General features: G+C 37.8%; 2 non-coding genes across 2 annotated transcripts; one reads left to right on the forward strand and one right to left on the reverse strand.

Annotated features, from left to right (window-relative positions):
- Positions 1-11,703: 11,703 nt before the first annotated feature.
- LOC112700048 (small nucleolar RNA R71) lies at positions 11,704-11,807 on the reverse strand. The gene has a single exon (XR_003152972.1). It is a non-coding gene; the product is annotated as a small nucleolar RNA R71 (small nucleolar RNA).
- Positions 11,808-21,209: 9,402 nt separating this feature from the next.
- LOC112699654 (small nucleolar RNA R71) lies at positions 21,210-21,317 on the forward strand. Its single transcript, XR_003152599.1, has one exon. It is a non-coding gene; the product is annotated as a small nucleolar RNA R71 (small nucleolar RNA).
- Positions 21,318-22,779: the final 1,462 nt, after the last annotated feature.

Below are 22,779 nucleotides of genomic sequence, written 5' to 3' on the forward strand. Positions count from 1 at the left end.
TGCAGAAATATATAATAGTCCATACTTTGCTCCAAATGTCTATAGAAAGCTGACTTCCAGTGTTTTTCAGAAATATATAATAGTCCATACTTTGCTTCGGATTAGATTGCCTAAAACTGGCGTCCACGCCAGCTTCCTCCCCCTCTTCCAGGCGTCAAGCGCCCAAAGAGCAGAGACCAATGTAAAAACGCCCAAAAAGGACCCCATGGCTGGCGTTCCACGCCCAAGGAGCCACATAGCATGTGGATCGCATCAAGGCTCAGCCCAAACACTCACCAGTGGGCCGTAGAAGTGGATTTTAGCACTAAATAGACTGTTTTATCCTTTCTATGTAATCCTTAGTTATTAACTTAGTATTTAAAGAAGTTTTACACCTATCACTAAAGGGAGGTCTGCCATATTTTTGTTCTTCACATTTTTTTTACTTCAGTATTAGTTTCTAAACCTCCTAGTGATGCCAAGGCATCTTAGGCTAGTTTCACTAGCCTTTTTCTTTTATTTTTAGTTGTTTTATGCATTTTCTTGAGCCTTAAGTAATCATTTGGGCCAAATATTCATGCTTGTCTTAAATCATTCAAACATGAAGATTTTGATGCAAATTCCATGAGTTTTTAGTTATATTCCTTGAATGCTATGAATGGAAGAATTCTCATGAATTTTAGCAAGACTTTGATGCAGTTGTTTGGATGATTTCAGGGAAGAAGAGGCTAGGCAAAGAAGCAACAAAAATCAATGAAGGAAGCCTGGATATCATTTGTGGCGTTTAAGTTCCAGTTTAAGCTTAAACTGGAACTTAAATGCCAGGAAGGGAATTGCTCCAGGATGCTTCCAACGTTTAAGCTCCAGTTCTCCAGTTTAAGCTTAAACTGGAGCTTAAATGTGCTCGAGCTTGTGCCTCCAGGGAGTGCCAACGTTTAAGCTCCAGTTTAAGCTTAAACTGGAGCTTAAACGTGCTCGAGTTTGTGCCTCAAGGGAGTGCCAGCGTTTAAGCTCCAGTTTAAGCTTAAATTGGAGCTTAAACGTGTTATATGGAACAGCTTGACCATGCCTTCTTCAAACATAAATAACTTGAGCTACAAAACTCCAAATGAGGTGATTCAAAATGCATTGGAAAGAAGACATCTAGAGCTTCCAGTTGCGTTAGAAAGCTGACATCCATAGCTTTCCAACGAGGTATAATAGTCTATATTTGGCATCAAATTGGCAAGGTTGACAAGAGAACAAAGTGACGACTCAAGAAAGGGGGGTGCAACGTTTGAGTGTAGTTTAATGGATCATTATCCTTTTTGGATCAATTATGTCACTCTACCCTTCAAGCAAGCAAGGCCCATCAACAACACCAAATCAAGGCCACAAGAATCATCTAGAATACTTTATTTTCATTTGACTGTAATTTGCTTTTAATTTCATTTTCATTTTGTAATTTAGGGAGCCTATTTAAAGGCCTTAGTTTCTGCATTTGAGAGAGGGGATCGGAGAACTTTTGATCATTTTTCGAGTTTTCATACTTTGTGTAATTGAATTCAGTGCTATGACTCACTAAACCCCTTTCATTGGGTTAGGGAGCTCTATTGTAATTCAATGAATCAATAATAGTTTTTATCTTCTTCTTCAATCTTTTCTCTTGAATTTTTGTTAGAAAGCTTCTCGATCTAATTCCATTGGTTAGTTGTCTTGGGAAAGAAACTATCCATAATTGGAATCCTTCGGAACCTTGGGAAAGGAATGGAGGATTCATGCTAGAGAAGCTTTCTCACAGTGAATTGGATTGGGGTTTGGATGGATATTGTGACATGTAATCCTACCAAATTGTGGTTCATGAAACTGTGTGGTATAATCAGTGATCGAGCATCATCTCTTCTTATGAACATTTAAACCAAGGGATTGGGAATTTGTTTGTTTTTAGAGTGAATTGGTGAGCCAAGGGATTGGGATCCAATCATATAAGATTGCCAAGCAAAATTCAATGAATGCATTGGTTGAGGAAGAGATAAAAATGTTTTGATTCGGAGATCTCAATATCTCCTAACACCCAATGAACTCCCCATTTCTGATCTACACTTTCTCTTTACATTCTGCAATTAAATTCATGCAATCACCCCCATCCCTTTTAATTTCAGCAATTTAACTTCTCGCTCTTTAATTCATGCAATTTACATTCCGCAAATCTCATCTAAATCTTGATTCCGCTCAACTAGAACACACTTCTAATCCGAATTGCTCACTCAACCAATCCTTGTGGGATTCGACCTCACTCTATTGTGAGTTTTTACTTGACGATAACCGGTGCACTTGCCGGAAGGAATTTTTGCCGATTGTGCAATTTCCTAAAATCGTAGCTATCAAGTTTATAGCACATCAAGTTTATGGCGCCGTTGCCGGGGATTGGTTTTCGATTGACAATTCTCCAATTGGAAGTTAACTAGATTGAGCAATTTTTCTTTTCTTTTGTTAATAGTTTTTGTTTCAGTTTATTACTGCTAATTTCTGCAAATTTTAATTTGTTTTCTTTGCTTATTCACTTGTTAGCATACTAACCACTAGCTGTTTGTGATATTGCCTCACTATGGAATTTCCACTATCTTTGGATGAGTATTATCTGAGACTGAGCACATTGCAAAAAAGAAAGGAGTATCCATCATCTTTTGGTCAATCAAAATTCATGAGAAACTCTCCACCACCACAGAATGATTCATGTTATTATGCTCATGGTGGGTGGGAGTATCAGGAACAGGAAACGGGGTACTTCCCAGAGCCACAAAATGGTCCATGTTTTGGTGAAATTGATCACTACTCAAGTTGTGGCTGGGAAGATCAAAACCAAAGAGATTTCACTTATTCACACCCCATTCATCAAGAGCCATCACCTCTTAATTATCCAACCTCACCTCCTAGTTTTACATATCCAAATTCTTCATCACTTGAGCATTTCTCAGCACAAAATTCCTTCTCAAATTCATACAATTCATTTCACTATCCACAAGACTCATTCCACTACACACAAGAGTCATACCACTACCAAAACTCCAACCAAAGACCCTATCAGCCCACACAAAACACATACTCCCAGCCACCATATCACAGCCAAGATAATCAACCTCATCAACCCAATCCGAACCAATCACTTCATGATCAGTTAACCAGGATGGAAGGAATGCTTGCAACTATGGGCAGAGATGTGGCCGATTTGAAAAGCTTTAAGGAAGAAGTGATATCCAACTTGCAAAATCAAGGTTCTGCCATTCAAAAGCTAGAAGCACAAATTGGATATCTATCAAAGCAAATCCCTACCCACAATTCTTCTAGTGATACCATGGCAAACCCAAGGGAGGAATCAGAAGAACAAGAAAGGGAGAAAGTCAATCAAGGGAGATCACACTCCAATGAAACGGAGAGTTGCAAAGAGGAAGGGTTCATTGAACCACAAATTCAGGAAGCTTTTGATGAACAGGATACTCCAACTGTCCAACAACAACCAAGTTCTGAGATCAAGGATGTGAAGGCAGTAGAAACAAGCACCACAATGAGGATTGTGACCGAGAAACAAAGGACCATATCCATGAAGAAGAGAAGGTCGAAGAACAATCCAACTCCTGAGCCAACAAGCAAGTTCACTCAAGCCAATCACAAGGGAAAGCTTGCTGGAAAGAGGCATTCACAACAAGGGGCACCAACTAGCTCCTTTATCCACTTGAAGTCATTCCTCTTAACAAACTGGAGGAAGAGGAAGAAAGTCAGGAACAGCATGTCAAGCTAATGACAGTAAACGAGCGTTTGTTGGGAGGCAACCCAACCAAAGTTAGTTTTTCTTTTCTAGTTATTTCAATAAAAGAGTTAAGTAGATTTATCTGTATTGCAAGGAGCTAAGTTTGGTGTTGCACACCAAAACAATTCAAGGGTGAATGTGAGATTCTAAGTTTGGTGTTCCACCAAAAACTTCATTAAAAGCACATTTCTACCTCAGCATGACTAGTCACTAGCTCCAACCAATCAGGGAAACTACTTAAACAATAGTTTAATTTCTAGTTCATAGTTTCTTTTTCTAGTTCATAGTTATTTTCTTAATAAAAGCACATGAGGTTTTCTGCATATGATCCAAATTGCTGCATATGGCAAGGAACTAAGTTTGGTGTTCACACACCAATCTAAGTTCAGAGGCCTACAAACATACATGCATGCTAACCAATTCTCAAAGTGCTTGGGGAACAAGCAACTTCTAATAGCTTTGCAGGAAGACAATCAATCTCATGGAAGGAATATACATCATCATCAAAGAGAACACCAAGGCTAGGAAGGATGATGAACAACAAAGAAGATGCTAAAAGGTTGTATTGTCACTTAATTGCTTGTACTTTGAATTGCTGATATTGGAAGTTTGCATGCACCCCTGCTTTAAGTTTGAGTCATTGCAGTTTTTGTTTGTCTGTTTGTTTAATTTCCAAATAAGTGATAGTCTAAGTGTCTGGATGAACTTCACTTGCTTAAATGTATGCTTGCCCTGTTTGTTCTGTTCCAAAAAAAAAAATAAAATAAAAGAAATGTTTGAACAAAAGTAACTCAATTCCATTTGGTAAGAAATCAAATAAGATTAAGTGGTGGTATGCATGTTTGATTGAATAGTCAGCTCACTAAGAAATAAAGTTAGAATTGTCACTTTTAGTGGAAATTAGGATGCTGTCTATGGATCTTGGTAAATAAATGTCCTTGGCCAAAGGAAAGAAAGAAAAAAAAAAGAAAAAGCCAATGAGAAAGGTAACCAAAAAGCAAAAGAATTAAGAAAATAAAGCTAGGCACCAATGGTTTGAACTTCTGAGACATATGCCTGTGGTGTTTATGTACTAGGATCTGCTTGGATGAATAGGTTCTGTGGAGTGTTTCAACACTTGGTAACTTGGGTTAACTAACCCGGGATTATCAACCAAAAGTCCATTATCAAGAGCAACCTAGCTACAAAACATTTAGTTACACAAAGAGGTGCTGGGCACCAATATCTTGTGAAGAAATGTAAACTAAAGTGCTTGTGGTGGATATGTGTGAGCACTGATAAGGAAAGAAAAATGTCAAAAGCTTGTGCAACACATGACACTGAGCAACAAGGAGCAAATAAGCTCAAAGAAAAAGAAAAACAAAGAAAAGAAACTTGCCAAGGATATGTGAATAACAAGAGGCCATAGCAGTGTTTTAGTGGAAACAAAAAAAAAGTGACATTCTTACCTAAGAAACAATAAAGTGATGCTGCAACAACTTTCTGCATGAACACCCCATTAATCAATGTCAATTACTTACTGATATGGCTAATGAATTTACCTTCTGTTTCATTCTTTCTTCTCAATAATTCAGAACTTTCTTGGGGACAAGCAAGGATTAAGTTTGGTGTTGTGATGCCAAGGCATCTTAGGCTAGTTTCACTAGCCTTTTTCTTTTATTTTTAGTTGTTTTATGCATTTTCTTGAGCCTTAAGTAATCATTTGGGCCAAATAGTCATGCTTGTCTTAAATCATTCAAACATGAAGATTTTGATGCAAATTCCATGAGTTTTTAGTTATATTCCTTGAATGCTATGAATGGATGAATTCTCATGAATTTTAGCAAGACTTTGATGCAGTTGTTTGGATGATTTCAGGGAAGAAGAGGCTAGGCAAAGAAGCAAAAAAAATCAATGAAGGAAGCCTGGATATCATTTGTGGCGTTTAAGTTCCAGTTTAAGCTTAAACTGGAACTTAAATGCCAGGAAGGGAATTGCTCCAGGATGCTTCCAACGTTTAAGCTCCAGTTTAAGCTTAAACTGGAGCTTAAACGTGCTCGAGCTTGTGCCTCCAGGGAGTGCCAGCGTTTAAGCTCCAGTTTAAGCTTAAACTGGAGCTTAAACGTGTTATATGGAAAAGCTTGACCATGCCTTCTTCAAACATAAATATCTTGAGCTACAAACCTCCAAATGAGGTGATTCAAAATGCATTGGAAAGAAGACATCTAGAGCTTTCCAAGCATATATGGCATGCATGGTGGATACTAAAAATTGAGGGAGAAAACAGCCCCGTAATGTGCATAGAAGAGCATAGTACCAACATGCAATCAGGCCAGCTGACCTCTTCACCTTCCATGGAGTATAACTCGAGTTGTAGAACTCCAAATGCTGCGCTTCCAGTTGCATTGGAAAGTAGACATCCAGAGCTTTGCAACGATGTATAGAAGTATGGGGTGGACAATGCAACTGAGCTCCCAAAATTGGCATTTTCGAGCACGTTTAAGTGACTTAAACGTTGGCTTAAACGCTGTCAAACCAACCAGCAACCTTGTCACCTTCAATCAAGCATAACTTGAGATATAGAGATCCAATTGAGGTGCTTCCAGTTGCGTTAGAAAGCTGACATCCATAGCTTTCCAACGAGGTATAATAGTCTATATTTGGCATCAAATTGGCAAGGTTGACAAGAGAACAAAGTGACGACTCAAGAAAGGGGGGTGCAACGTTTGAGTGTAGTTTAATGGATCATTATCCTTTTTGGATCAATTATGTCACTCTACCCTTCAAGCAAGCAAGGCCCATCAACAACACCAAATCAAGGCCACAAGAATCATCTAGAATACTTTATTTTCATTTGACTGTAATTTGCTTTTAATTTCATTTTCATTTTGTAATTTAGGGAGCCTATTTAAAGGCCTTAGTTTCTGCATTTGAGAGAGGGGATCGGAGAACTTTTGATCATTTTTCGAGTTTTCATACTTTGTGTAATTGAATTCAGAGCTATGACTCACTAAACCCCTTTCATTGGGTTAGGGAGCTCTATTGTAATTCAATGAATCAATAATAGTTTTTATCTTCTTCTTCAATCTTTTCTCTTGAATTTTTGTTAGAAAGCTTCTCGATCTAATTCCATTGGTTAGTTGTCTTGGGAAAGAAACTATCCATAATTGGAATCCTTCGGAACCTTGGGAAAGGAATGGAGGATTCATGCTAGAGAAGCTTTCTCACAGTGAATTGGATTGGGGTTTGGATGGATATTGTGACATGTAATCCTACCAAATTGTGGTTCATGAAACTGTGTGGTATAATCAGTGATCGAGCATCATCTCTTCTTATGAACATTTAAACCAAAGGATTGGGAATTTGTTTGTTTTTAGAGAGAATTGGTGAGCCAAGGGATTGGGATCCAATCATATAAGATTGCCAAGCAAAATTCAATGAATGCATTGGTTGAGGAAGAGATAAAAATGTTTTGATTCGGAGATCTCAATATCTCCTAACACCCAATGAACTCCCCATTTCTGATCTACACTTTCTCTTTACATTCTGCAATTAAATTCATGCAATCACCCCCATCCCTTTTAATTTCAACAATTTAACTTCTCGCTCTTTAATTCATGCAATTTACATTCCGCAAATCTCATCTAAATCTTGATTCCGCTCAACTAGAACACACTTCTAATCCGAATTGCTCACTCAACCAATTCTTGTGGGATTCGACCTCACTCTATTGTGAGTTTTTACTTGACGATAACCGGTGCACTTGCCGGAAGGAATTTTTGCCGATTGTGCAATTTCCTAAAATCGTAGCTATCAAGTTTATAGCACATCACCTAGGTTGAGGGGAGGAGCCCTGCTGAGTCCTATGAATTAATAAAAGTACTACTGTTTCTCTTCGATCCATGTTTGATTAATTCGAAGATGTATATTCGTTCTTCATCGTGGTGAATAGGATGATCTAACCAATTAGCTCTGTTCATCACATTAAACGAACGTGCCTGACAAACACTCGTGTCTACTTGGGTTAGAATGCGTCTTTCACCAGACAAAGGTGACCAACAGCTTGAATGTACATCTCTCATATGGCTGATCACCACTTCGTCAGGAACTTCTCGAGACATCAGTTCATCTGATTTTCAGGGAGATTAGGGTCTCTGTGGTAGAGGCTAGAATCCATAAATGCAGCATTCTCCGATCTGGAAGATCCGACCTTGTTTGCGGCGTTTTGAGTAGGATTGATGAGCAGATAATTTATACACATTTTGGCATTGTTTTTAGGTAGTTTTTAGTAAGATCTAGCTAATTTTAGGGATGTTTCATTAGTTTTTATGCTAAATTCACATTTCTAGACTTTACTTTGAGTTTGTGTGTTTTTCTGTGATTTTAGGTATTTTCTGGCTGAAATTGAGGGACTTGAGCAAAAATCTGATAGGAGGCTGACAAAGGACTGCTGATGTTGTTGGATTCTGACCTCCCTACACTCAAAATAGATTTTCTAGAGCTACAGAACTTCAAATGCCACGCTCTCAATGGCGTTGGAAAGTAGACATCCAGAGATTTTCAGCAATATATAATAGTCCATACTTTGTTTGAGTTTAGATGACGCAAACTGGCGTTCAACGCCAGTTCCATGCTGCATTCTGGAGTAAAACGCCAGAAACACGTCACAAACCAGAGATAAACGCCAAAAACACATTACAACTTGGTGTTTAACCCCAAGAGAAGCCTCTGCATGTGTAAAGCTCAAGCTCAGCCCAAACACACACCAAAGTGGGCCCCGGAAGTAGATTTCTGCATTTAGACTTATTTTTGTAAACCCTAGTAACTAGTCTAGTATAAATAGGACGTTTTACTATTGTGTTAGACATTTTGGTCTCGTTTTTATCTGGGTATCTATCTTTGACGTTCAGTTCTTAGACTTTGGGGGCTGGCCATTCGGCCATGCTTGAACCTTGATCACTTATGTATTTTCAACGGTGGAGTTTCTACACACCATAGATTAAGGTGTGGAGCTCTGCTGTACCTCGAGTTTTAATGCAACGTACTACTATTTTCTATTCGATTCATGCTTATTCTTATTCTAAGATATTCGCTGCCATTCAACCTGATGGATGTGATGATCCGTGGCACTCATCATCATCCGTCCTTATGAATGCGTGCTTGACAACCACTTCCGTTCTACCTTAGACCGAGCGCATATCTCTTGGATTCCTTGATCAGAATCTTCGTGGTATAAGCTAGAATTATTGGCAGCCATTCTTGAGAATCTGAAAAGTCTAAACCTTGTCTGTGGTATTCTAAGTAAGATTTAGGGATTGAATGACTATGACGAGCTTCAAACTCGCGATTGTTGGGCGTGGTGACAGACGCAAAAGAATCAATGGATTCTATTCCGACATGATCGAGAACCGACAGATGATTAGCCGTGCTGTGACATAGTATTTAGACCATTTTCACTGAGATGATGGGATGTAGCCATTGACAACGGTGATGCCCTACATACGGCTTGCCATGGAAAGGAGTGAGAAGGATTGGATGAAAGCAGTAGGAAAGTAGAGATTCAGAAGGAACACAGCATCTCCCTACACTTATCTGAAATTCCCACCAATGATTTACATAAGTAACTCTATCTTTATTTTATGTTTTATTTATTATAATTTTCGAAAACCATTATAACCATTTGAATCCGCCTAACTGAGATTTACAAGATGACCATAGCTTGCTTCATACCAACAATCTCCATGGGATCGACCCTTACTCACGTAAGGTATTACTTGGACGACCCAGTGCACTTGCTGCTTAGTTGTGCGAAGTTGTGACAAAGTGTGATTCACGTTTGAGAGTGCTACTAAGTTTTTGGCGCCATTGTTGATGATCACAATTTCGTGCACCAAGTTTTTGGCGCCGTTGCCGGGGATTGTTCTAGTTTGGACAACTTACGGTTCACTTGTTGCTCAGATTAGGTAATTTTCTTTTCGAAAAGTTTTCAAAAATCCTTTTCAAAAGTTTTTTCTTTATTTTCGTTTTTTCACAATTAATTTTCGAAAAAAACCAAAAAAATTAATAAAATCATAAAAACCAAAAATATTTTTGTGTTTCTTGTTTGAGTCTAGTGTCAATTTTTAAGTTTGGTGTCAATTGCATGTTTTTAAAAATTTTTTTGCAATTTTTCAAAAAACTCATGCATGGTGTTCTTCATGATCTTCAAGTTGTTCTTGATAAGACTTCTTGTTTGATCTTCATATTTTCTTGTTTTGTGTCTTTTGTTGTTTTTCATATGCATTTTTGCATTCATGGTGTCTAAGCATTAAAAATCTCTAAGTTTGGTGTCTTGCATGTTTTTCTTTTCTTGATGTTCATCTTGATCTTCAAAGTGTTCTTGGTGTGCATCTTGACATTCATAGTGTTCTTGCATGCATCATGTGTTTTGATTCATAATTTTCATGTTGTGAGTTATTTTTTGTGTTTTTCTCTCTCATCATTAAAAATTCAAAAATTAAAAAATATCTTTCCCTTATTTCTCTCAAAATTTCGAAAATTTGAATTCACTTAGTCAAAAATTTTTAAAACTTAGCTATTTCTTATAAGTCAAGTCAAATTTTCAATTTTAAAAATCCTATCTTTTCAAATCTTTTTCAAAAATCAAATCTTTTTCATTTTTCTTTTATGATTTTCGAAAATTTAAAATTATCTTTCAAAACCTTTTTCTTATCTTTATTTCATGATTTTCAAAAACTTTACTAACAATTAATGTGATTGATTCAAAAATTTGAAGTTTGTTACTTTCTTGTTAAGAAATGTTCAATCTTTAAATTCTAGAATCATATCTTTTAGCTTCTTGTTAGTCAAATAATCAATTTTAATTTTAAAAATCAAATCTTTTTCAAATTAAATTTCAATCATATCTTTTCTATCATATTTTTTTTTAAAATTGTATATTTTTCAAAAATTTGATTTCAAAATATATTTTCTAACTTCTTATCTTTTTAAAAATTGATTTTCAAATCTTTTTAACTAACTAGTTGACTTTTTGTTTACTTCTTACCTTTTTCAAAACCACCTAACTACTTTTCTCTTTCTAATTTTCAAAAATCACTTCCCTCTTTTTCAAAAATTTTCTTAATTAACTAATTGTTTCAAATTTTAATTTTAATTTTATTTCTTCTCTTAATTTTCGAAAATCATTAACCTGTTTTCAAAAATAATTTTCGAAAACTCCTCTCTCTCATCTTCTTCTATTTATTTATTTATCTACTAACACCTCTCTTCTACTCAAGAATTCGAACCCACTCTTCCCCCCTGTGTTTGGATTCTTACCTTTTTATCCTTTTATTCTCTTATTCTTCTACTCATATAAAGGAATCTCTATACTGTGACATAGAGGATTCCTCTTCTTTCTCTGTTCTCTTCTTTTTCATATGAGCTGGAGCAGGGACAAGAACTTTCTTGTTGAAGCAGATCTGGAACCTGAAAGGACTCTAAAGAAGAAGCTAAGAGAAGCTAAAGCACAACAATTCAGAGAAAACCTTGCAGAGAATCTCGAAAAAGATAGAGACATGGCCGAACCCAAAAACAATGGTGGAAGCGCAAGGAGGATGCTTGGTGATTATACTACACCTACTTCCAAATTTGATGGAAGAAGCATCTCAATCCGTGCCATTGGAGCAAACAATTTTGAGCTGAAACCTCAACTAGTTGCTCTAATGCAACAGAACTGCAAGTTTCATGGACTTCCATTAGAAGATCCCTATCAGTTTTTAACTGAGTTCTTGCAGATCTGTGAGACTGTTAAGACTAATGGAGTAGATCCTGAAGTCTACAGGCTCATGCTTTTCCCTTTTGCTGTAAGAGACAAAGCTAGAACATGGTTGGACTCACAACTTAAAGATAGCCTGGACTCTTGGGATAAGTTGGTCACGGCCTTCTTGGCTAAGTTCTTTCCTCCTCAAAAGCTGAGCAAGTTTAGAGTGGATGTTCAGACCTTCAAACAAAAAGATGGTGAATCCCTCTATGAAGCTTGGGAAAGATACAAGCAGATGACCAAAAGGTGTCCTTCTGACATGCTTTCAGAATGGACCATTTTGGATATATTCTATTATGGTCTATCTGAGTTCTCTAAGATGTCACTGGACCATTATGCAGGTGGATCCATTCACTTGAAGAAAACGCCTGTAGAAGCTCAAAAACTTATTGACATGGTTGCAAATAACCAATTCATGTACACCTCTGAGAGAAATCCTGTGAGTAATGGGACGCCTCAGAGGAAGGGAGTTCTTATAATTGATGCTCTAAATGCCATATTGGATCAGAACAAAATGTTGACTCAGCAAGTCAACATGATTTCTCAAAGTCTGAATGGATGGCAAAATGCATCCAACAGTACTAAAGAGGCATCTTCTGAAGAAGAAGCTTTTGATCCTAAGAACCCTGCAATGGCAGAGGTAAATTACATGGGTGAACCTTACAGGAACACCAATAATTCTTCATGGATAAATCATCAAAACTTCTCATGGAAGGATCAACAAAAGCCCTAACAAGGCTTTAATAATGGTGGAAGAAACAGGCTTAGCAATAGCAAGCCTTTTCCATCATCTTCTCAGCAACAGACAGAATTCTGAGCAGAGCTCCTCTAGCTTAGCAAATATAGTCTCTCATCTGTCTAAGACCATTTTAAGTTTCATGAGTGAAACCAGGTCCTCCATTAGAATTTTGGAGGCACAAGTGGGCTAGCTAAGTAAGAAAATCACTGAAACTCCTCCTAGTACTCTCCCAAGCAATACTGAAGAGAATCCAAAAAGAGAGTGCAACGCCACTGACATAATCAAAATGGCCGAACCTAGAGAGGAAGGGGAGGATGTGAATCCCAATGAGGAAGACCTCATGGGACGTCTCCCAGACAAGAAGGAGTTCCGTATTGAGGACCTAGAGGAATATGAGGTTCACATAGAGACCATAGAGATTCCATTAAACCTCCTTCTTCCATTCTTGAGCTCTGAAAACTCTTCTTCCTCTGAAGAGGATGAAGATATAACTAGATAGCAAGTTGCTCAATATCTAGTAGCTATCAGAAAGCTGAATGCCAAGTTGTTTGGTAATGAGACTTGGGAAGATGCACCTCCCTTGCTCATTAGTGAACTCGATACATGGGTTCAGCAAACTTTACCTCAAAAGAAACAAGATCCTGGTAAATTCTTAATGCCCTGTACCATGAGCACCATGACTTTTGAGAAGGCTCTGTTTGACCTGGGGTCAGGTATAAATCTTATGCCACTCTCTCTAATGGAGAAACTGGAAATATTTGAGGTACAGGCTGCTACATTCTCATTAGAGATGGCAAACAAGTCAATAAGACAAGCTTATGGAATGGTAGAAGACGTGTTAGTGAAGGTTAAAGGCCTTTACATCCCTGCTGATTTCATAATCTTAGACACTAGGAAGGAGAAGGATGAATGTATCATCCTTGGAAGACCCTTCCTAGCCACATCAGGAGCTGTGATTGATGTTAACAGAGGAAAATTAGTCCTTCAATTGAATGGGGACTACCTTATGTTCAAGGCCCAAGGCTATCCTTCTGTAAATATAGAAAAGAGGCACGATAAGCTTCTCTCAATACAGAGTCAAACAAAGCCCCCACAATCAAACTCTAAGTTTGGTGTTGGGAGGCCACAAGCAAACTCTAAGTTTGGTGTTGAACCCCCACTGTTTGGAGGTCCCAACAATGCTCTGAAAATCTGTGAAGCTCCATGAGAGCTCACTGTCAAGCTATTGACATTAAAGAAGCGCTTATTGGGAGGCAACCAAATTTTTATTTATCTATATTTTTATTGTTCTTTTATGTTTTATTAGGTTCATGATCATGTGGAGTCACAAAACAAATACTAAAATTAAAAACAGAATCAAAAATAGCAAAGGAAACAGCATACCCTGGAGGAAGAGCTTACTAGTGTTTAAACGCCAGTAACGAGCATCTGGCTGGCGTTCAATGCCAGAACAGAGCATGAATCTGGCATTGAACACCAGAAATAAGCACCAGTCTGGCGTTTAAACGCCAGAATTGCACCATGAGGAAAGTTGGCGTTAAACGCTAGAACAGAACATGAAGCTGGCGTTTAACGCCTGGAACAAGAATGGAAGTGGCGTTCAACGCCAGAAACATGCTGCAGATTGGCATTGAACGCCCAAAACAAGCATGGAAGTGGCGTTTAATGCCAGAAACAAGCATCAATCTGGTGTTAAATGCCAAGATTGCATGCAGAGGGCATTTTACACGCCTAATTGGTGTAGGGATGATAAATCCTTGACACCTCAGGATCTGTGGACCCCACAGGATCACCTCAGGATCTGTGGACCCTACAGGATCCCCACTACCTCAACTCACCTTCTCTGTTCTTTCACACAACCCAATAACACTCTTCCCCAAACACCCTTCACCAATCACCTCAATCTCTCTTCCCCATCACCTATTCACCAATCACATCCATCCTCTCTTCCCCATAAACCCCACCTACCTTCAAATTTAAAATCTCTTTCCCACTCTAAATGGTCGAACCAAACCCCTCTCCCTCCACTATATAAACCCCTCCCTCCTTCTTCATTCTCACACAACACAACTCTCTCTTCTCTCCCTTGGCCGAATACACATCTCTCTCCCTCTCCTCTATATTCTCTTCTTCTTCTTCTATTCTTTCTTCTTTTGCTCGAGGGCGAGCAATATTCTAAGTTTGGTATGGTAAAAGCATAGCTTTTTTATTTTTCCATAACCACTTATGGCACCTAAGGCTGGAGAAACCTTTAAAAAGAGGAAAGGGAAGAAAAAAGCTTCCACCTCCGAGTCATGGAGATGGAGAGATTCATCTCAAAGGTCTATCAAGACAACTTTTATGAAGTTGTGGCCAAGAAGAAGGTGATCCCTGAGGTCCCTTTCATGCTCAAGAAAAATGAGTATCCGGATATCCGACATGAGATCCAAAGAAGAGTGTTGGGAAGTTCTGACCAACCCCATTCAACAAGTCAGAATCTTAATGGTTTAAGAGTTCTATGCCAATGCATGGATCACTAGGAACCATGATCAAAGTATGAACCCGAATCCTAAGAATTATCTTACAATGATTCGGGGAAAATGCTTAGATTTCAGTCTGAAAAATATAAGGTTGGCATTCAACTTGCCTATAATGCAAGAAAACACAGACCCCTACACTAGAAGGGTCAACTTTGATCAAAGGTTGGATCAAGTCCTCATGGACATATGTGTGGAAGGAGCTCAATGGAAAAGAGACTCAAAAGGCAAGCCGGTTCAATTGAGTAGACTGGACCTTAAGCCTGTGGCCAGAGGATGGTCGGAGTTCATCCAACGTTCCATCATCCCCACTAGCAACCGATCTGAAGTTACTGTGGATCGGGCCATCATGATCCATAGCATCATGATTGGAGAGGAAGTAGAAGTTCATGAAGTTATCTCTCTTGAATTCTACAAAGTAGCCGAAAAGCCCTCCACTTTGGCAAGGCTAGCTTTTCCTCATCTCATTTGCCATCTATGCTACTCAGCTGGAGTTATCATAGAAGGAGACATCCTCATTGAAGAGGACAAGCCTATCAGTAAGAAGAGGATGGAGCAAACAAGAGAGCCTACTCATGGATCTCAAGAGACGCATGAGGAAGCTCATCATCAAGAAATCCCTGAGATGCCTCAAGGGATGCATTTTCCTCCAAACAACTATTGGGAATAACTCAACACTTCTCTAAAAGACTTGAGTTATAACATGGACCAATTAAGGGTGGAGCACCAAGAGCACTCCATCATTCTCCATGAGATTAGAGAAGATCAAAGAGCTATGAGGGAGGAGCAACAAAGGCAAGGAAGAGACATAGAGGAGCTCAAGGACATCATTGGTCCTTCAAGGAGAAGGTGCCACCATCACTAAGGAGGACTCATTCCTTAACTTCCTTGTTCTTATCTCTCTGTTTCATATGTTTGTCTATGTTTGTGTCTTTCCTACATGATCATTAGTATTTAGTAACTATGTCTTAAGGCTATGAATAATTCCATGAATCCTTCACCTTTCTTAAATGAAAAATGTTTTTAATACAAAAGAACAAGAAGTACATGAATTTTGAATTCATCCTTGATATTAGTTTAATTATATTGATGTGGTGACAATACTTTTTATTTTCTGAATGAATGCTTAAACGGTGCAAATTTTTTATCTTATTGTTTATGAATGTTAAATATGTTGGCTCTTGAAAGAATGATGAAAAAGAGAAATGTTATTGATAATCTGAAAAATCATGAAATTGATTATTGAAGAAAGAAAAAGTAGTGAAAAAGAAGCTTGCAAAAAAATGGCAAAAAATATATAAAAGAAAAAAAAAAGAGAAAGCAAGCAGAAAAAGGCAATAGCCCTTAAAACCAAAAGGCAAGGGTAAAAAGGATCCAAGGCTTTGAGCATCAATGGATAGGAGGGCCTAATGAAATAAAATCCAAGCCTAAGCGGCTAAATCAAGCTATCCCTAACCATGTGCTTGTGGCATGCAGGTCCAAGTGAAAAGCTTGAGACTGAATGGTTAAAGTCGTGATCCAAAGAAAAAAGAGTGTGCTTAAGAGCTCTGGACATCTCTAACTAGGGACTTTAGCAAAGCTGAGTCACAATCTGACAAGGTTCACCCAGTCATGTGTCTGTGGCACTTATGTATCTGGTGGTAATACTGGAAAACAAAGTACTTAGGGCCACGGCCAAGACTCATAAAAGTAGTTGTGTTCAAGAATCAACATACTTAACTAGAAGAATCAATTAACACTATCTGAACTCTGAGTTCCTATAGAAGCCAATCATTCTGAATTTAAAAGGATAAAGTGAGATGCCAAAACTATTCAGAAGCAAAAAGCTACAAGTCCCGCTCATCTAATTAGAACTAATATTCATTGATATTTTGGGATTTATAGTATATTTTCTTCTTTTTATCCTATTTTATTTTCAGTTCCTTGGGGACAAGCAACAATTTACGTTTGGTGTTGTGATGAGCGGATAATTTATACGCTTTTTGGCATTGTTTTTGGTTGTTTTTAGTAGGATCTAGCTACTTTTAGGGATGTTTTCATTAGTTTTTATTCTAAATTCACATTTCTAGACTTTACTATGAGTTTGTGTGTTTTTCTATGATTTCAGCTATTTTCTGGCTGAAATTGACGGACATGAGCAAAAATCTGATAAGAGGCTGACAAAGGACTGCTGATGCTGTTGGATTCTGGCCTCCCTGCACTTAAAATGAATTTGTAGCTCCAGAAAATCCATTTCGAGTGCAGGGAGGTTAGAATCTAACAGCATCAGCAGTCCTTTGTCAGCCTCCTATCAGATTTTTGCTCAGGTCCCTCAATTTCAGCCAGAAAATACCTGAAATCACAGAAAAACACACACACTCATAGTAAAGTCTAGAAATGTGAATTTAGCATAAACACTAATGAAAACATCCCTAAAAGTAGCTAGATCCTACAAAAAAATACCTAAAAACAGTGCCAAAAAGCGTATAAATTATCCGCTCATCACAACACCAAACATAAATTGTTGCTTGTCCCCAAGCAACTGAAAATCAAATAGGATAAAAAGAAGAGAATATACTATAAATCCCAAAACACCAATGAATATTAGTTCTAATTAGATGAGCGGAACTTGCAGCTTTTTGCTTCTGAACAGTTTTGGCATCTCACTTTCTCCTTTGAAGTTTAGAATGATTGGCATCTATAGGAACTTAGAATTTTAGATAGTGTTATTGATTCTCTTAGTTAAGTATGTTGATTCTTGAACACAACTACTTTTATGAGTCTTCGCCGTGGCCCTAAGTACTTTGTTTTCCAGTATTACCACCGGATACATAACTGCCATAGACACATGACTGGGTGAACCTTTTTAGATTGTGACTCAGTCCCCAGTTAGAGGTGTCCAGAGCTCTTAAGCACACTCTTTTTGCTTTGGATAACAACTTTAACCACTCAGTCTCAAGCTTTTCACTTGGACCTGCATGCCACAAGCACATGGTTAGGGACAGCTTGATTTAGCCGCTTAGGCCTGGATTTTATTTCCTTGAGCCCTCCTATCCATTGATGCTCAAAGCCTTGGACCCTTTTTACCCTTGCCTTTTGGTTTTAAGGGATATTGCCTTTTTCTGCTTGCTTTTTATTATTTTTTTTCTTCTTTCTATTTTTTTCGCCAATTTTTGTTCGCAAGCTTTTACTTTTTCACTACTTTTTCTTGCTTCAAGAATCAAATTTATGATTTTTCAGATTATCAATAACATTTCTCTTTGTTCATCATTCTTTGAAGAGCCAACAATTTTAACATTCATAAAAAAAAGATAAAAAATTTGCACTGTCCAAGCATTTATTCAGAAAACAAAAAGTATTGTCACCACATCAATATAATTAAACTAATTTCAAGGATGAATTCGAAACTCATGTACTTCTTGTTCTTTTGTATTAAAAACATTTTTCTTTTAAGAAAGGTGAAGGATTCATGGAATTATTCATAGCCTTAAGACATAGTTACTAAATACTAATGATCATGTAGTAAAGCACAAACATAGGAAAACATGAAGCTCAAAAATCGAAAAACAGAGAGATAAGAACAAGGAAGTTAAGGAATGAGTCCACCTTAGTGAGGGTGGCATCTTCCTCTTGAATAATTAATGGTGCTCTTGAGTTCCTCTATGTCTCTTCCTTGCCTCTGTTGCTTGATCTCTAGTGATTTTGGTGCTCCTATCCTTAGTTGCTCCCAATAATTGTGTGGAGGAAATGTATCCCCTAAGGTATCTCAGGGATTTCTTGATGAGGGAATTCCTCATGCTCTATTACTGAGCTATGGACCCTTGAGATGAATCTCTACATCTCCCATGATTCGGAGGTGGAAGCTTTTGTCTTCCCTTTTCTCTTTTTTGAGGTTTCTCTGGCCTTAGGTGCCATCAATGGTTATGGAAAAACAAAAAAAGATATGCTTTTACCACACCAAACTTAGAATGTTGCTCACCCTCGAGCAAAAGAAGAAAGAATAGAAGAAGAAGAGAAAAATATAGAGGAGAGGGGGAGAGATGTGGATTCAGCCAAGGGGAGAAGAGAGGGTGGTTTTAGGTGGGAGAGAGATTTTGAATTTGAAGGTAGGTGGGGTGTATGGGGAAGAGAGATTGAGGTGATTGGTGAAGAAGAGAGAAGGTGAGTTGAGGTAGGTGGGGATCCTGTAGGGTCCACAGATCCTGAGGTGTCAAGTATAAATCATCCCTGCACCAATTAGGCATGTAAAACACCCTCTGCCTGCAATCCTAGTGTTAAACGACAGGCTGAAGCTTGTTTCTGGCGTTAAACGCCCAGATGTAGCATGTTTCTGGTGTTTAACGCCAGCCTAATGCTTGTTGTTGGCGTTAAACACCAGCTTTCCTCAGGGTGCAATCCTAGCATTTAAATGCCAGATTGCTGCTTGTTTCTGGCATTTAATGCCAGATTCATGCTCTGTTCTGGCATTGAACGCCAGCCAGATGCTCCTTACTGGCGTTTAAATGCCAGTAACCTCTTTCTCCAAGGTGTGTTGTTTCTTCTGCTGTTTTTGATTCTGTTTTTAATTTTAGTATTTGTTTTGTGACTCCACGTGATCATGAACCTAATAAAACATAAAAGAACAATAAAAATATATATAAATAAAAATTGGGTTTTGCCTCCCAATAAGAACTTCTTTAATGTTAATAGCTTGACAGTAAGCTCTGATGGAGCTTCACAGGTGATCAGGTCAATGTTGTGGACTCCCAACACTAAACTTAGAGTTTAAATGTGGGGGTTTCTAAACACCAAACTTAGAGTTTGGTACACCAAACTTAGAGTTTGGGTGTGGCCTCCCAACACCAAACTTAGAGTTTGATTGTGGGGGCTCTGTTTGACTCTGTACTGAGAGAAGCTTTTCATGCTTCCTCTCTATTGTTACAGAAGGATAGCCTTGGGCCTTAAACACAAGGTAGTCCCCATTCAATTGAAAGACTAATTCTCCTCTGTTAACATCAATCACAGCTCCTGCTGTGGCTAGGAAGGGTCTTCCAAGGATGATGCATTCATCCTCCTCCTTCCTTGTGTCTAAGATTATGAAATCAGCAGGAATGTAAAGGCCTTCAACCTTTATTAACATGTCCTCTACCAATCCATAAGCTTGTCTTACCGACTTGTCCGCAATCTGAAATGAGAATGTGGCAGCCTGTACCTCAAAGATCCCCAGTTTCTCCATTACAGAGAGTGGCATAAGATTTATACTTGATCCAAGGTTGCACAGAGCCTTCTCAAAGGTCATGGTGCCTATGGTACAGGGTATTAAGAATTTACCAGGATTTTATTTCTTTTGAGGTAGAGTTTGCTGAACCCATGTATCTAGTTCACTAATGAGCAAGGGAGGTGCATCTTCTTAAGTCTCATTACCAAACAATTTGGCATTCAGCTTCATGATAGCTCCTAGATATTGAGCGACTTGCTCTCTAGTTACATCTTCATCCTCTTCAAAGGAAGAATAGTTCTCAGAGCTCATGAATGGCAGAAGGAGGTTTAATAGAATCTCTATGGTCTCTATATGAGCCTCAGATTCCTTTAGGTCCTCAATAAGGAACTCCTTCTTGTCTGGGAGACGTCCCATGAGGTCTTTCGCATTGGGATTCACGTCCTTCCCTTCCTCCTTGGATTCGGCCTTGTTAACAATATCAATGGCCTTGCACTCTCTTTTTGGATTCTCTTCAGTATTGCTTGAGAGAGTACTAGGAGGAGTTTCAGTGACTTTCTTACTCAGCTTGCCCACTTGTGCCTCCAAATTTCTAATGGAGGACCTTGTTTCACTCATGAAACTTAAAGTGGACTTAGACAGATCAGAGACTATATTTGCTAAGCTAGAGGAGCTCTGCTCAGAATTCTCTGTCTGTTGCTGAGAAGATGATGGAAAAGGCATGCTATTGCTAAGCCTGTTTCTTCCACCATTATTAAAGCCTTGTTGGGGCTTTTGTTGATCCTTCCATGAGAAATTTGGATGATTTCTCCATGAGGAATTATAGGTGTTTCCATAAGGTTCACCCATGTAATTTACCTCTGCTATTGCAGGATTTTCATGATCATAGGCTTCTTCTTCAGAAGATGCCTCTTTAGTACTGTTGGATGTAGTTTGCCATCCATTCAGACTTTGAGAAATCATGTTGACTTGCTGAGTCAACATTTTGTTCTGAGCCAATATGGCATTCAGAGCATCAATTTCAAGAACTCCCTTCCTCTGAGGCGTCCCATTATTCACAGAATTCCACTCAAAGTGTACATGAATTGGTTATTTGCAACCATGTCAATAAGTTCTTGAGCTTCTACAGGCGTTTTCTTTAGATGAATAGATCCACCTGCAGAATGGTCCAGTGACATCTTGGAGAACTCAGATAGACCATAATAGAATATATCCAGAATGGTCCACTCTGAAAGCATATCAGAAGGACACCTTTTGGTCATTTTCTTGTATCTTTCCCAAGCTTCATAGAAGGATTCACCATCTTTTTATTTGAAGGTCTGAACATCCACTCTAAGCTTGCTCAGCTTTTGAGGAGGAAAGAACTTAGCCAAGAAGGCCGTGACCGGCTTATCTCAGGAGTCCAGGCTATCTTTTGGTTGTGAGTCCAACCATGTTCTAGCTCTGTCTCTAACAGCAAAAGGGAAAAGCATGAGCCTATAGACTTCAAGATCTACTCCATTAGTCTTAACAGTCTCACAAATCTGCAAGAACTCAGTTAAAAACTGATAGGGATCTTCTGATGAAAGTCCATGGAACTTGCAGTTCTGTTGCATTAGAGCAACTAGTTGAGGTTTCAGCTCAAAATTGTTTGCTCCAATGGCAGGGATTGAGATGCTTCTTCCATCAAACTTGGAAGTAGGTGTAGTATAGTCACCAAGCATCCTCCTTGCATTATTGTTGTTGGGTTCGGCTACCATATCCTTTTCTTGTTCAAAAATTTTAGTAAGGTTGTCTCTGGATTGTTGTATTTTACTTCTCTTAGTTTCCTCTTCAAAGTCCTTTCAGGTTCAGGGTCACCTTCAACAAGAATGCCTTTTTCCTTGTTCCTGCTCATATGCAAAAGAAGAGAACAGAAAAGGAAGAGGAATCCTCTATGTCACAGTATAGAGATTCCTTTATGTTAGTAGAAGAAGGAAATGGTAAGAATCCAAACACAAGGGAGAGGATAGGTTCGAATTCTTGAGTAGAGAAGAAGTGTTAGTAGATAAATAAATAAATAAAAGAAGATGAGAGGGAGAGAATTTCAAAAATTAATTTTGAAAAAGGGTTAGTGATTTTTGAAAATTAGAAAGAGAAAATTAGTTAGGTGGTTTTTAAAAAGATAAGAAATAAACAAAAAGTTAATTAGTTAATTGAAAAAAAAGATTTGAAAATCAATTTTGAAAAGATAAGAAGATAGAAAAATTTTTAAAATTGAATTTTTTTTGAAAAAGATATTATTTGAAAAGATATGATTAAAAAGATATAGTTGAAAAATACTTGATTTTTAAAATTAAAATAGATTACTTAACTAACAAGAAACTAAAAGATATGATTCTAGAATTTAAAGATTGAACCTTTCTTAACAAGAAAGTAACAAACTTCAAATTTTTTAATCAATTACATTAATTGTTAGTAAAGTTTTCAAAAAATTGAAATAAAGATAAGAAAAAGGTTTTGAAGATCATTTTAAAAATTTTCAAAAATAATAAAAAAATGAAAAAGATTAGATTTTTGAAAAAGTTTTGAAAAGATAAGATTTTTAAAATTGAAATCTTGACTTGACTAACAAGAAACAACTTATTTTTTAAAATTTTTGACTAAGTCAACCCAAAGATTTCGAATTTTTGAGAGAAATAAGGAAATTTTTTTTATTTTTGAATTTTTAATGAGGAGAGAGAAAAACACAAAAATGACTCAAAACATGAAAATGCAAGATCAAACACATAATGCATGCGAGAACAGTATGAATGTCAAGATGAACACCAAGAAGACTTTGAA

Source organism: Arachis hypogaea, chromosome 6, assembly GCF_003086295.3.
Source record: "Arachis hypogaea cultivar Tifrunner chromosome 6, arahy.Tifrunner.gnm2.J5K5, whole genome shotgun sequence".
NCBI classification, from domain to species: domain Eukaryota; kingdom Viridiplantae; phylum Streptophyta; class Magnoliopsida; order Fabales; family Fabaceae; genus Arachis; species Arachis hypogaea.